The following is a 15,102-nucleotide window of genomic DNA, read 5'->3' as shown; positions in this document are numbered from 1 at the left end:
GCATCATTTCTCATATGATTTGAATATAAACTTCAATTATTAATTTCTCATATGATTTGAATATAAACTTCAATTATTAATTACTTTTGTTTTATTTTTGAGAGCCCAGCAACCTTTTCTCTGTTCAACTAATCAAACAAAGCATTTGTCCTCTCTCTACTTATCCTCTTTCCTTGTTAATTCTCCTAATAAATAAAAACCCATAGCATCTTCTTAAATAGACTGATTTATCCGACATATTTAAGAACCGAATTCACAATTTAATAATGAATATGGGAGAGTGAATGAGACAGTGAATTACATGACATTCAATTTGATTCGTTTGAAAAATAAAAAATTTCTTCCTCCTCTCTCTCTTCATTATTTATTTAAAATAACAAATTTTACTTTTCTTCTCTCCTTTTTTATTTTTTTATTTTCATCATAACACATCATTTCTTTCCCAATTTCATTTCCTATCACTTATCATTAATTTTATTTAGTTTATTTTCTTAATTAATATTGGTTTTGACTTATTATATTATTTTAAAATAACCTAAAATTGTTATTAATTTATTTTTTATTTAAATTGGGGTATTGTAACCCTAGAAAAATCTTTTGGTATCGATTTTCGCAGAAAGACTCGAGGTTCAAGAATTTCAACATCGGTTTGCATGTCAGGAACATTCTTTTAAAATAAAACATTATTTAAAATATTTTTAAATAATCTCTAACAGCTTTAAAAATTAATTAAAAATAATTAATTTTAGAGTTCAATTTTGAATAATCCGGAGATTTACTATAATCAAATCACAAATTGATTTTTTTTAGGTTTGAATTAATTAAACATAATTAATTTCAAAATATTAACAGAGTTGCCAATTGATTTTTTTGAAAATCAATAAAAGTTAGCATACGTATACAAACGTAGTGATAGAGTTTTTTTAGTTCATAGTTTGGTGATACTCGGGAAAAAGCTTTCGCGCTTCATCTTTCGTACCCGTTTAAAAAAACGCTCTCTACTTATAAGGTTGGCTTTTGAAAATCGGTTGTATAACGTTTGAGTTTTAATCAATTATTCTTCTGGTCCTAGTCATTCTTCTAGGTTTTAGCGTTATTTAAAATATTGAAACAACAATATTTAAATTATGGTACATGTTGATAATAACTAGGGAGGATTATACCTGAAGAATATCAGTCATTTTTAAGGGTGTTAGAGTTTATAAATAAACACCAAACAAGCCTTAATCAAAATATTTTTTATGGAAATATCCCAAAAAAATTTTGAAATTTTTTTCTAATTTTTAGAGACTTTTAGAAAATGGTTTGGGATTCTGAAATTACAAAAATAATTTTGAGTTTTGAAAAGTGGAACCAAACAGGCCTTAGGACCGGAGTCCTAGCCATGGGTCCATTTTTGTTGATCGGGGTCTAAAATCCCTCGGTCTAGGTCGAGGAGCCTCTTAGTCGAGGCTCGAGACTTTCAGTTGGAGTGTTAAAGTCCATCGGTCTATGTGTTAAGGACTATTGGTCCTTGGCTGAGATTACCGATCTGAGTGTATAAACCTCACGTTAGCTCTAGGCTACGTCCATCGGTCTCGGGTTTAGGAATTCTCGGTCCTAGGTCTCGATTTGGACCAATGATTGTCGGTCGGACCTCTCGGTCCTAGGTCTAGTTCTCTCGATACTCAAGTACACAAAAATGCAGATTTTGTATTTTTGATTTAAGCTTGGATTTTTCGATCTAAAGGTTTGGGTAGCTTCACAAAGCTCCCAGATCATCATCTCAAGATATCAATAAAAAACCTCGGTCTGGGTGCTAAAGACTTTCGATCATTGACTGCGATTACCGGTCTGGATGTATAAACTCATCAGTCTTGGGTTAGCCCTATGCTAAGTTCATCGGTATGGGTGTATAAACCCACCAGTCCTGGGTTAGCTCTAGGCTAAGTTCATTTGTCCTAAGTTCACGGATTCTCGGTCCTAGGTTGAACCTCTCGGTCCTAGATTAAAATTCTCGGTCGAACTTCTCGGTCCTAGCTCAAGAACATCGGTCGAACCTCTCGTTTCTATTGAAATTATCGGTCCTAGGTTCGAATTTCTTGGTCCTAGGTTTCAGTCCGAACCGAGGATCCACAGTTGGATCTCTCGGTCTTAGGCTAACAAACCTCGGTCCTTAAGAACACCAAAGTTCATTTTTTTTAAATTCGTTTTTTTAGCTTGGATTCTTTGATCCAAATATTTGGGTAGCTTTACAAACCTCTTAGGAACATGTTGATCGTCATCTCAAGGTATCAATCAACCTGAATGATGATCAAATCGTTCAAAATAGTTTGTGATCAAAATTTGAGTTTTTGATTTTAAAGTTGTTTTGAGAAGAAATTATACTTAATTGGTATCAAAACAAGAACACTAGTTGTTTGTTTTGATCAACTCAAAATTTTTAATTATTTTGAAAATTTTGATTTAAATCAAACATGACCGGAATGAATCAAACATGATCCAAACAGTTGTCCAACATCATTACAATCATGTTGGGATCCTTTCTAGGTTGTGATTCAAGAGAATAAGCCCAATAATAGCAAATACGTTTTTTTTATTATTTTGGAAATTCAAATTTGGGTTTTCTGTTTTAGGTTGATTGATTGTTTCTAACTTATCTAGAAAGTTCATAAATCATCTAAGGATGAATTTCCAACCATAAACAACAAGCATACAAGTTTATGCGATTTGAAATATAAATATTTCAAATTCAAATTGTAAATATTAATTAGAGGGTGATTGGAACCTTACCAATGATTAGAGAACACTCCTTGATCATTAGAGAATTTTTGGGATGCTCAGATCCAAGTTTTAAGGTCCCGAACAGAAAATTCGAAAAATCTGAAAGCTTCAAGCTTTAATGGCGGATTTTTGATTTTTTTTTATTTGAAGGTGGAGAGTGGATCTTACCTCCGAAATTACTTAGGGGGTTTATATACAACTGCCCAAGGTCAGTTATGAGCTTCAAGTGGATCGAATCAGCCAAAAGTCATTAATGTCATTTTGGTTGTTCTTGAGTCAACTGGCCAGAATAGAGATGATTCATCCCTATTTTTGTAGAAGAAATGATCGCCAAAATAGGGTGATTATTTCACCTTTTGAATTAGCCATTTTGGTTAATTGTGGAGGAAGTTCCAAAAATTGATAATCAAAGATGGGTCTTTGATCTTATCTTCTTCGTCGATCGCAATGAAGATGAAGGTGGCGCTCAAAACGACATCGTTTCGTGCGTGTTTGGCGTTCCGTCAGTGTTCCGTTAGCGATTAGGCGTTACGTTGGCGTTCTGGCTAACGAGGCTAACGCTCAGTTAGTTGATCCGGTGCTGATCCGGTTACAACCGGCTATGCGGGCGATCCTTGGGAGTTGGATGAAAATCTAACATCCATCTGACGATTGTTGTTTCGGTTGTAGCCTTTTCATAGTGTTTCTGCTACACCCGATTACAAATTTTGTTTTTATTTTAAAACTTTAATGGTTTGTTTGAAATTGATTTTTTCTTTCACCCTTTTCACTTTAATTTTGATCTTTTTAAATACACAAAATATTATAATGAATATGACAAATATTTTATCAATTTATTTTATTTTATTTTTGTGCATATTTTTAGGATTAAATAAATAATTTTGGGAGATGAAATGGGTCCTTATTTCATTCTAAATTATTTATTTTAATTCCTAATTTTTTCTAAAATTATTTTAAGAGAAATGAGTACAATATTTATCTAAATAGTTTTATTTTTATTATTTTGACTATTTTCCTTAATTAACGAGGCTTTAATTATCATAATAATTAGTCTAATTAATTGTTTTTAATTGGGTTTTGACCATATGATTAATTATTTTGATTTTATTTATTCAAAAATAAATTAAAATAATTATTTTATTTTTATAAATTAGTGTGTAAATTTGTAGTGATTACATCTATATAAAATTAGTCTATATAAAATTAGGTGTTTACACTTAGGTTTGTATCGTTTTAACTTGAGAGGTTCGGGTAAATTTCAAACAATCAGATATGGTTTATTAGTTGGTTTGTGTAAACTTTATACCATCAGTTTCGGTGTATTGGTGATTTGTTTAATCCAATTGGTTTTATTTATTAAAAGTTATACTTAAATAATACAATTATACTTAAAAATAAATTTTAATTAAATTATGTATATTTCTAAATTTTAATCGGTTTGACTGTTATATCACTATTGAATTCAATTTAGTGGGTTGAATTGGGAAATTTAACGAGATGACATGATAATGGGTCAAATTCTAAATATACCAACGCTTGATAAACTTTGTAAAAATGACACTTTCGGTCTACGAAATGTCCTTTTTGCCCCCCATTAGTGCCCCGCTTCCGCGTAATATGTAATACGCGAGAAGCGCATTATAACCAAATACGCGTGAAGTGAATTATAATACACTTCAAACGTATTATGTAATGAGCTTCACGCGTATTACATATGAAGCGTGTGACTGCACATGCAAACTCTAATATATATACCTCCCATGACTCTCTCTCTTAAATTCTCCAACTCTAAAAATCATAAACTCTCCCCTTCTCCCTCTCGCTCCCTACAAACCCTAAACTCTCCAACGCAGCCTCCACAGACTCTCCCTCTCCCTAAACTCTAATCTCCACGACTCTTCTCACCCCTCACGACTCTCAGTTCAACATCAGCAGCCAACAACCAGGTTAAAGAAGACCCACAACTCTCCGTTCTCAAATGAGTATGTTCATTTTATGTTATATTAGTTGATTTGATGATTTATTAGTTAGTGACATGATTTCATGAACTTTATGTTATATACTATAGATAATAACTCTTGGATGCGAATACTATTTTTTGAACAAACAAAATTTTTGCTGTAACATTATGCAATGACTCACGCGTATTGCAATCACCCTCACATTTGATCTTTTACAAATATCCGAATCTTAAACATCCCCTAGAATTTTCTTTTCACAGCATACAATCTCCACTTGCAATTCTCATTCAAAAATTTCAAATACCAAAGTTCTTTTCTTGACTTCTACACTTTGAATTCAAAATGATTATCCATCGCATATTTATGTAACATCAGTTGAAGATATTTTTTATTCTCAAACAACGTACTAACATCCAATCCGATTTTGCAAGTTAATGCCTCAGGTATCGAATTTTCACTACTTGGTATGGTACTAAAAACATAATCACTACTTAGATTGGTACTAGCAACCCAATCAATGCTGCTTGATTTGGTACTAGCAACTCAAGCACTGTTTAGTTAGGTACTAGTAACCCAATCACCAAACCCTCCCCCATTTAGACGCAAACAAGGGTTACTAGAAACTTAATCACCAACCCCCTAATTTAAACGCAAACGTGGGTATTCTTTTATGTCATTTTGAGTTTCAAAGACAACCTTTTACTGCTGAAGCATCGGGAATATGTTAGGATCGTGAATTTTTAGAACCACTACACTTTTTGAGTTGGGTTTGTTGGGTTTCTACTTTTAGGTAGTGACTTCTCTACTGAAGAGACACACAGTGTAGTGCAATGGTGGATTGACATCGTTTCTATTAAAAAGAACTTCACATCCATATCTTGTTTGATATTAGTTGTAACAGAAAATTTGTCATCCATACCTGAAATATTATACTTGGTTTGAAGAGTTGAAAAAGATGAACAAGTTGATTATTGTTCTTTATGTTAATAGAAAGATGATTGATTTGTTGAGTTTTTATTGATTTACAAACATCAGTTTTATACTAATGAAAAAGGTAACTGAATTCCTAACTAATAACTAATTAAAACTAATTAATAAAAGAGGAAAATATAACTAAAATCTAGCATAACTAATAGCCGATTGAGTAATAAAATCAGGTATTTTTATCATCCCCTTCAAACGAAATGGTGAGGCACAAATTGCTACGTAAAATAGCAAACCTATGAGAGGTAACACCTTTTGTAAGAATATCAGCAATTTGATCTTCGGTAGATATATATTTTATGAATAATTGTTTACGAGAGACTTTTTCTCTAATGAAGTAAAAATCAGTCTCAATATGTTTTGTGCGAGCATGAAATACTGAATTTGCTGATAAAAAGGCAGCACCAATATTATCACACCAAAGTATGAGAACTGAAGGTAGCGAGACTCGAAGTTCGCTGAGTAGAAATTGAATCCAACATAGATTAGTAGTTGCATGTGCAAGAGCGCGATATTCAGATTTAGTACTGGAACGAGCAACAACTTGTTGTTTCTTAAAGTTCCAAGAAATAATATTTTCGCCAAAAAGGTGCAATAGTCAGTCATAGATCTACGGTCATCAGGACATCCTACCCAATTAGCATTAAAGTAGGTGGTAAGAGTGAGTTGTGGCGTTGAACGAAGAAAAATCTAATGACGAGGAGTGTGTCTAAGATATTGTAAAATACATTTTATTGTTGCCCAATGAGAAGTAGTTGGAGCTTGCATTTATTGACATGCTCGATTAACTGTGAAGGCTAACTTGGGACGAGTTAAAGTGAGGTATTGAAGGGCTCCAACTATGCTCCGATATTGAAAAGGATCTTGTAAAGGATCTCCATCATCTTTAGAGAGAGAAGAACCAGAAGATATTGGAGTATATAATAGCTTAGATTGAAGCATATTATCCCGAGTCAAAATGTCATTCACATATTTTGATTGACATAAGAAAATGCCATCCTTTGTGCATGTGGATTCCATGCCAAGAAAATAGTGTATTTGACATAAATCCTTAACTGGAAATAAAATATTTAAGCGAAGAATAATTTCTTTAATAAATGATTGAGAATTTCCTATAAGAATAATATCATCCACGTATACTAGCTGGAATATAGGTGGATATAGTTGATGTATGACATATGAAAAGAGCAATGTCATATTTTGATTTAGTAAAATCAATTGACACTAAAACCTTTTTAAGAGTGGAGTACCAAGCTCGAGGAGCCTGTTTGAGTCCATATATTGCATTGTTAAGTTTACATACATGATTAGGAAAGTCTCGATGCACAAAACCAGACGATTGTGACATGTAGACTTCTTCGTTTAAGAATCCGTGAAGAAATGCATTATTGATATCTAGTTGATGTATAAACCATTGATGCGAATAGCCAAAGTTAGAATAATACGAATAGTTGTAGGTTTGGCCACTGGGCTAAAAGTCTCTTCATAATTAATGCTTTGTTGTTCATGAAAACCTTTATCCACGAGACGTGCTTTATGACGATCAATTGTCCCATCTGATTTGTGTTTGAGTTTGAAAATCTATTTGCAACCAACAATATTGTGTGATGATTTACGAGGAATAAGAAACCATGTTTTATTTTGAATAAGTGTATTATATTCATCTTTAATGGCAAGTCTCTATTGTGGATTTTTATTAGCATTAGTAAAACACGTAGATGTAGTAGCGGAAGTAATAGTAATGAGGGCAGATGATGGCATAGAATGTGATTTATTTCGAGTGATCATATGATAATTAGAACATGTAGACGTGTGATTTGTTGTGTCAGTTTGTAGTAGAAATGAGATAGTAGATGTAGTATTTGATTGAGTAATATCTATTGAATTTGTAGTATTCAAAGGTGTGGGCGTGATCGAAGAGGAAGATGGTGGCGATGACAAATTATTACGAGTTTGAACATTTAGTATATTTGTAGAAAGAGATGATTCAACATCATGAGACTGTGGAGATAATTGTACAACGTTATTATTTTTGAATGGAAAAGTGAGTTCGTCAAATGTAACATGTCGAGAGACAAAATACGTCTAGATGGAATATGAAGACACTTATAACCTTTGTGAGACGGACTATAACCAAGAAAACTACAAAGAGTAGTACGAAAATCAAACTTATGTTGATTATACGGTCGTGTAAGCGGATAACAAGAACAACCAAAAGTCTTTAAAAAATCATAATCGGGTTGAGAGTTGAATAAAATTTCAAACGGTGATCGTTGATGTAGAGTTAAAGTCAGAAGGCGGTTTATTAGATATGTAGATGTTTCAAAAGCTTCACTCCAATAATATAGTGGCATAGAAGTATGAGATAATAATGTAAGACTAATTTCCGTTATGTGACGAATTTTGCGTTCATCAATATCGTTTTTTTCACGTGTATGTGGGAAAGATAAACGATGTAGAATACCGTGATAATCTGTTAATAATTTAAAATTCATGTATTCACCACCCCAGTTTGTTTGTAACATTTTGATTTTGCAACTAAATAGGTTTTCAACAAGACAAACATCCGACTTTTTCTTTAAAGGATATATCCATATAAAACGACTAAAATTATTCACAAAATATACGAAATAACGACAACCATTAGACGAAAATTTAGGAGCAGGTCCCCAAACTTCCGAATGAATTAAGTCTAAAGGCGCATAAGATGTATCATTAGAAAGCGAAAAAGGTAGTTTGTGTGCTTTTCCATATTTGCATGGTGTACAAAATGGAATAGTGTTACTACCCAAAAGTGGTAGTTTAAATTGTGATATGACTAACAATCTAATAGCGGTAGAGGGATGTTCTAGTCGCGAGTGTCATATATGAGCTGAAGATCGGGTACCAATAAACACTTGTTTTTCTGAACGATTTGAAGACGAACTTTGAGTAGGTTCAAGCAATAAAGTTTGTCTTTAAGTGATCATTTAAGAATCAACGTCTTTGTGTCCCGATCCTTAATAAGACAAACATCCGGATGAAATTCAAAAAATACATTATTATCAGCTGAAAATCTCGCAACACTAATAAGATTTTTAGTGATTTATGGTGCATGTAATATATTACGTAAATAAAAAGTGCGTTGAGAACTTGTGATTTTGGTGGTGCCAATATTGTGAATAATTAAAGGTGTGTCATTACCAACTTTAATTATTTTTATACCTTTATAAGGAGCATTGACCTCTAGATTATTTAGATCAGATGTGATATGATCAGTGGCACCTGAATCAGGATACCAAGCTAGATCATCAATAGTAGACAGTGTTGCTAGAAAGGCGGTATAATTCATTGAAGATGTAAGTCGAGAGCATCCGAGTGTAGTGTGTCCTTATACATTACAAATTTAGCACGGTGGATTATAGAAACAATTTTCCGAGCAATGACCAGCTTTGTTGCAATAGGTACACCATGGGCGATTGTTGTCCCATAAGTTATACCCATTTTCAGAATGACAAAAATTATTGGACCCAAATTAATTTTAGAATTAGAACATTGGGTTGCTTCTAGTTTGTTTAATGGTGAGTCAGTAACATAATTACTTTTGAAGTGGCAGGTTGATAATGACGGTGGGCGATAGAGTGATTAGAAGTAGGTGATGAATGACCAGATGAATTAAAATTTGTAGATGGTGGGCCATGGTCACGTGAGTAATTAGAATATATACTCATTTGAAGATATTTGATGAGATCTTGCACCACGTGACTTTCGATTCTCTCTCCTTCCATGGTAAGCCACATTAATAGAAGAAGAAGATGAAATATTTCCATAATTCTTCAGTTTGAAATTCAGTATATTTTCATGGTTAAGGAGTATAATGGTCATCTCATCAAACGATACATCTTTAACCGGCGTGAGAGTTCATATCATCGATTCATACTTTTCGAGAATTCTATTCAAGAGTTGTAGTTGTAGATCTTGATTTGATATTTCTTGTCCGACGGTCATTAAAGAATTTTCTATATTTTTGAGTTCTTAAATAAAGTCGTGTAGTGGACGAGAGCCTTTATGAGCATTGTGATGTTGATTACGCAATTGTAACAGTCTACTTATATTGTGTCACTTATGTGTTCCACGGATTCATCCAGAGTTCTTGTGAGGAGGTGCATCTTGAACATTGTTGTCTGATCTGATAGTGTTGAGAAGAGCCAAGTGAGTGCTCTTTGATCTATATTTCGCCATGATTTGTAGTCTGGGTTGAAGATTTCGACTATCACTAATTCAGTGTTCTTTGATTTGACGAACTTAAGAGGGGTTTTTAGGGTTCCTTCTACCAAATCCAAAAAATCATAACTCTCCTAGATTGGCATAACATGAGATCGCCAGTAAGTGAAATTATTCATATCTAATTTTATACTTACTGGAATATTTGGAAGCACTTAATTGTGGCCTTCCATTGTTATTGTAATAGTGGGAGTCTTCCCTTTACCGTTCTGATACCAAGTTGAAAAAGATGAAGAACAAGTTGATTATTGTTCTTGATGTTAATAGAAAGATGATTGATTTGTTGATTTTTTATTGATTTACAAACATCAGTTTTATACGAATGAAAAAGATAAATGGATTCCTAATTGAGTAATAGAATCAATTATTTTTATCATGAAGCAATAAATTATATCTAAATTTGTCAACATTAATAGCACAATATATCATATTAACTATTTCGGCATATGTAGAATTTATGGGAACATTCAAACATTTGGATGACTTTGCATCAAAATAACTAAAACCATCCATAATTTTCCACTCTCCATGATAGTAAATAATTACTTGAGCTGTAATTGAAAACAGATAAATGATAATTATTTGAACTAGAAAGTTGAATGTATTAATATTACGTGTGATGGTGATTGCAATATGTGTATTGTAAAATTTCCCGTATTGCTCAGGAAGAGTTTCCTGTTATAGTTTTTGAAAATACAATGTAACAACTTTCCCAAAAGTTTGCTGCAATGGATCTAATGGATATGAGTCCCCTATCCAATAGGTTCATTTAAGCAAACTTGCGGGCAATTTTTTCCGTATTGAATTTTCAAAAACCTACTAGGAAACTCCTCATGCGTGAGCAATACGCGTATTGTAAAATTCCCTATATCGCTTAGGAGGAGTTTCATGCTAGGTCAGGTTTCTTGGAAATTCAATGTAGCAACTTTCTTAAAAGTTTGTTGCAATGGATCTAATGGATATGAGCCCCCTATATAATAGGTTCATTAAAGCAAACTTGTGTACAATTTTTGCCATATTGAATTTCCAAGAAACCTAGTAGGAAACTCCTCCTGAGCAATACGCGTGAGGGTGATTGCAATACGCGTATTGTAAAATTCCCCTCACGTGTATTGTAATGTTCCTCACTCATGATTTTTACTTACTTCTGTTGTTGCTTTTTGAAGATGACATCAACCATAATTGAGGAGGAGTTTCCTGCTAGGGTTTCTTGGAAAATCAATGTAGCAACTTTCCCAGAAGTTCGCTGCAATGGATCTAATGGATATGAGTCCCCTATCCAATAGGTTCATTGAAGAAAACTTGTGAGCAATTTTTGCCACATTGAATTTCCAAAACCTAGTAGGAAACTCCTTCTCAGCGAGCAATACGCGTGAGGGTGATTGTAATACATGTGAGTCATTGCATAATGTTGCATCAAAATCTGTGTTTGTTCATAAAATACTATTCACATCCAAGAGTTATCAACTATAGTATATAACATATTGTTCATAAAATCAGGTCACTAACTAAGAAATCATCAAATCAACTAACTATAACATAAAATGAACATACCCATTTGAGAACGGAGAGTCGTGGGTCTACTTCAACCTGGTTGTTGGCTGCTGATGTTGAACGGAGAGTGGTGGGGGTGAGGAGAGTCGTGGGGATTAGGGTTTAGGGAGAAGGAGAGTTTGTGGCGGTTGTGTTGGAGAGTTTAGGGTTTGTAGGGAGAAGGGAGAGTTTAGGGTTTTTTAAGTTGGAGAGTTTAGGAGAGAGAGTCGTGTTAGGTATATATATTAGAGTTTGTGCGTGTAGTCATGCGCTGCATATGTAATACGCGTGAAGCTCATTACATAATACGCGTGAAGTGCATTATAATTCACTTCACGTGTATTTGGTTGTAATGCGCTTCACGCATATTACATAATACACGGAAGCGGGGCACTCACGGAGGGCAAGACGGACATTTCGCAAACCGAAATTGTTATTTTTGCAAAATTTATCAACCTTGGGTCATTTTTTGAATTTGACCATTATCAGTATATTTCGACTAATTTAGGGTTGAATTTATCTTTTCTGATTATTGGGTTTGATCTACTTTGTTTATACCCTAATAAAAGTTTGTTTATACCCTAATAAAAGTGATTTTATCCGGAGACATGATTTCCTTGAGCTAAACATAGTATTAATAAAATTTATTAAAAATTATATAATAATGAAATCTAAGGTGATATGTTTTGGGAAAGAGTGATATGCTTGTCATGTTTGATATTTCTTTCTTTAATTCATGATAAGTATAATTATATTTCAAGATATAAAATTAAACATTCTTATTATTATATATAATTGTAATTAGCCTAATTAAATCTTTAAAAAAAAGATTAGAGACACTAATAGTACCATGATTTTATTACATTCTACGACCTGGTCAGGCCACAATAGGAAAAAATTCAAAAATATGTATTTAATTATTTTTTTATTTATTAATTAATTAATTAAACTATTTATTTTCCAGTTTGAAGTGAATTAAATGACACATCTACATAATTTATAACTTTATTATTTATTTGTGTATAAGAAATTAATTTTTAATAAATTCATTTAAGAATTAAATATAAAATTAATCAATAAATAATACAAAATTAAAATTAGTAATTAATTATATAGATATCACATTGTATACAAACTTATAAAAATAATATTTTTAATGAAAAAATTCAACAATCATACAATTTTATAAAAGTCACTTCAAATATGAACTATTTGAGTCACGAGATGAATATTGAAATATAGCAAGTCGAATGAACCAATAAAACCGAGTCAATATAATCCTTATCAAATATTTTAAGCAACAATTAAAATTATTATTAGTCGAGAGTTGGTAAATAATGTCGAAAAACGTTTACCAAATAATAATGGATAATCTATGTATGTGACCGAAATAGTGAGAAACTCATAAAAAAAATAATGGAAAGATACATTTAAGAGGGTCTCCACATGAAATATGAAAGATTGTATCATGTAATTAACTCTTTATTAAAAAAACTAAAAAATAGCCAATTCAATTATTTCGTCTCATTTGCTAATACGAAAGGGGTGACAGACTCGAGAAAGAATCACCAACATAGTTGAATGAATGAGCAATAAATGATTCACCAACGGTTGAGAGTATATTATTCGAATTATAAAAACCGAGACGGAAAATTCGATCTGACTAAACAAGATGTCGAACTAACCAAAATGCAACACCAACTCAAATCTAAGTGATGTAAAAGAAACGATGCACCTTCCAATGCTAAAAGAAATCATTAGAGAGACAAAAAGAAATGATTTTTCAACTTTTTATAGTTTTTTTTTTTCTAGAGATGGAGAAAAAAAGAATAATTGATACGTGATATGAATTGAGTTGATAATTTATTATTAAATTAATTATTATTTTCTTGATAAAGAACTGAGAGTTGCATAGAAAATTAATTAATAAATAATATAAAATTAAACATACAAAATTAATACAAAGTACAAACAATTTGGTGATCTAAATGTCGAATTAGATGAACAATTTACAAAATTAAAATTCTAAAAAAAAAATCAAATAATCATGCAATGTGTTGAAGGTCACTCTAATACGAACTCATTTGAGTTCCTAAACGATGAGTGTTGAAGTAGAGCAGGCCGAACAAACCAATAAAACAATGTCAAGAGAATCTCTACCAAATATTTTGAGCGACAATAAAAATTGTCCTTAACCGAGGGTTGGTAAAGAACGCCAAAAAATATTATGTCAAGTGATAACTAAATTCTCCAATGACTTCTTTAGTATCGGATTGTGCTTCGTTTTTATTTCACCACTCATATTTGAGTTGATATTGTTTTTGTTCTATGCGGTATTTTGTTTAACCGGGTCGGATTTTTCATTCTGAATTTTTATAATCCAAATAATATTTCCAGTGGTTAGTGGGTTATTTTTTACTCATACTTTATGATTGTCTTGTTGATCATTTTTTGAGTGTGTTCGTCTCTTTCTTAGTAACAAAGAAGATGAACTTAACGGATTTGGAGTTGTTTTTTATTTTTTCAATAAAGAGTCGTTAAAACAGATCTTTTAATTTGAGACTCTCTTACAACTATCTTCCAATTATTTTTATTAGATTTTTTACTATTTGGACAATATATGTAAATGTTTAGTTATCACCTCACAAAATATTTTTCGGCATTCTTTATTATCTCTCGGTCAATGATAATTTTCATTGTTTCTCAGAATATTTAATAGAGATTTTTTTGATACTGTTTGATTGATTTGATCGGTTTATTCAACTTATCACTTTGTTACAAATTTTAGAGTCACTTGAAAAATTTATAAGATTCTTAAACCTTATTTATTATAAATTTATCATATTATTAACATTTAAATTTTGATTTTATTGACGTTATTTACCATTTAATTTTCAAATCTTGTTTTATTTGAAAATTTGTCTAAATTCCAATTTTTGTTTTCTCCATTATTTATTAATTTCCATTCTCCTTTATATTTGTTTGTACTCACCCCTTTCAATTTTAAGTTATGTCTATGTATCAACTATTCTATTAAAAAAATGTAATAGCCGGCGAATGAATTTTTTTTTCTACTTAGCCCATCATATTTGTCCGAATCTATAAATATATCAACTTAGAGTTAGGGACTTTTTACAAATATATTAAATAATGTAGTCGGAAAAAAAATTAAGATTTAAAAAAATATAAGTTTTTATAAAGAAATTTTATTCTTAATTTAATTACATTTTATTTGAGTGATATTAAAAAAAATTGACTTTACATTCTTAGATAGCCCAAAAGGTGCATGCGCCCACACCAACACGATTTTCGGAAAAAAAAATCACGAATTCAAATAAGACAAATAAATTTCAAAAAATATATTTTCAAAATAATTTGATTAAATAATTAAACTATCACAGTTTTAAAATCATGTTGTTTTATATAACTAAATCATACATGTTTTTCATTTTTTTTTTTTATGATTTTCATATATAACATTATTGTATTGCAGTAAATTTTAGGTTCTAGAGTAATCTCTATCTATGATATTGGATCAAAACATAGTATATGAAATATAAAAATAGCAAGAGAAGAATTTATAACCAGAGAATTTAGC

Source organism: Impatiens glandulifera, chromosome 4, assembly GCF_907164915.1.
Source record: "Impatiens glandulifera chromosome 4, dImpGla2.1, whole genome shotgun sequence".
Classification (NCBI taxonomy): Eukaryota; Viridiplantae; Streptophyta; class Magnoliopsida; order Ericales; family Balsaminaceae; genus Impatiens; species Impatiens glandulifera.
The sequence above is the reverse complement of the archived record's forward strand: the minus strand, read 5'-3'. Positions refer to the sequence as shown.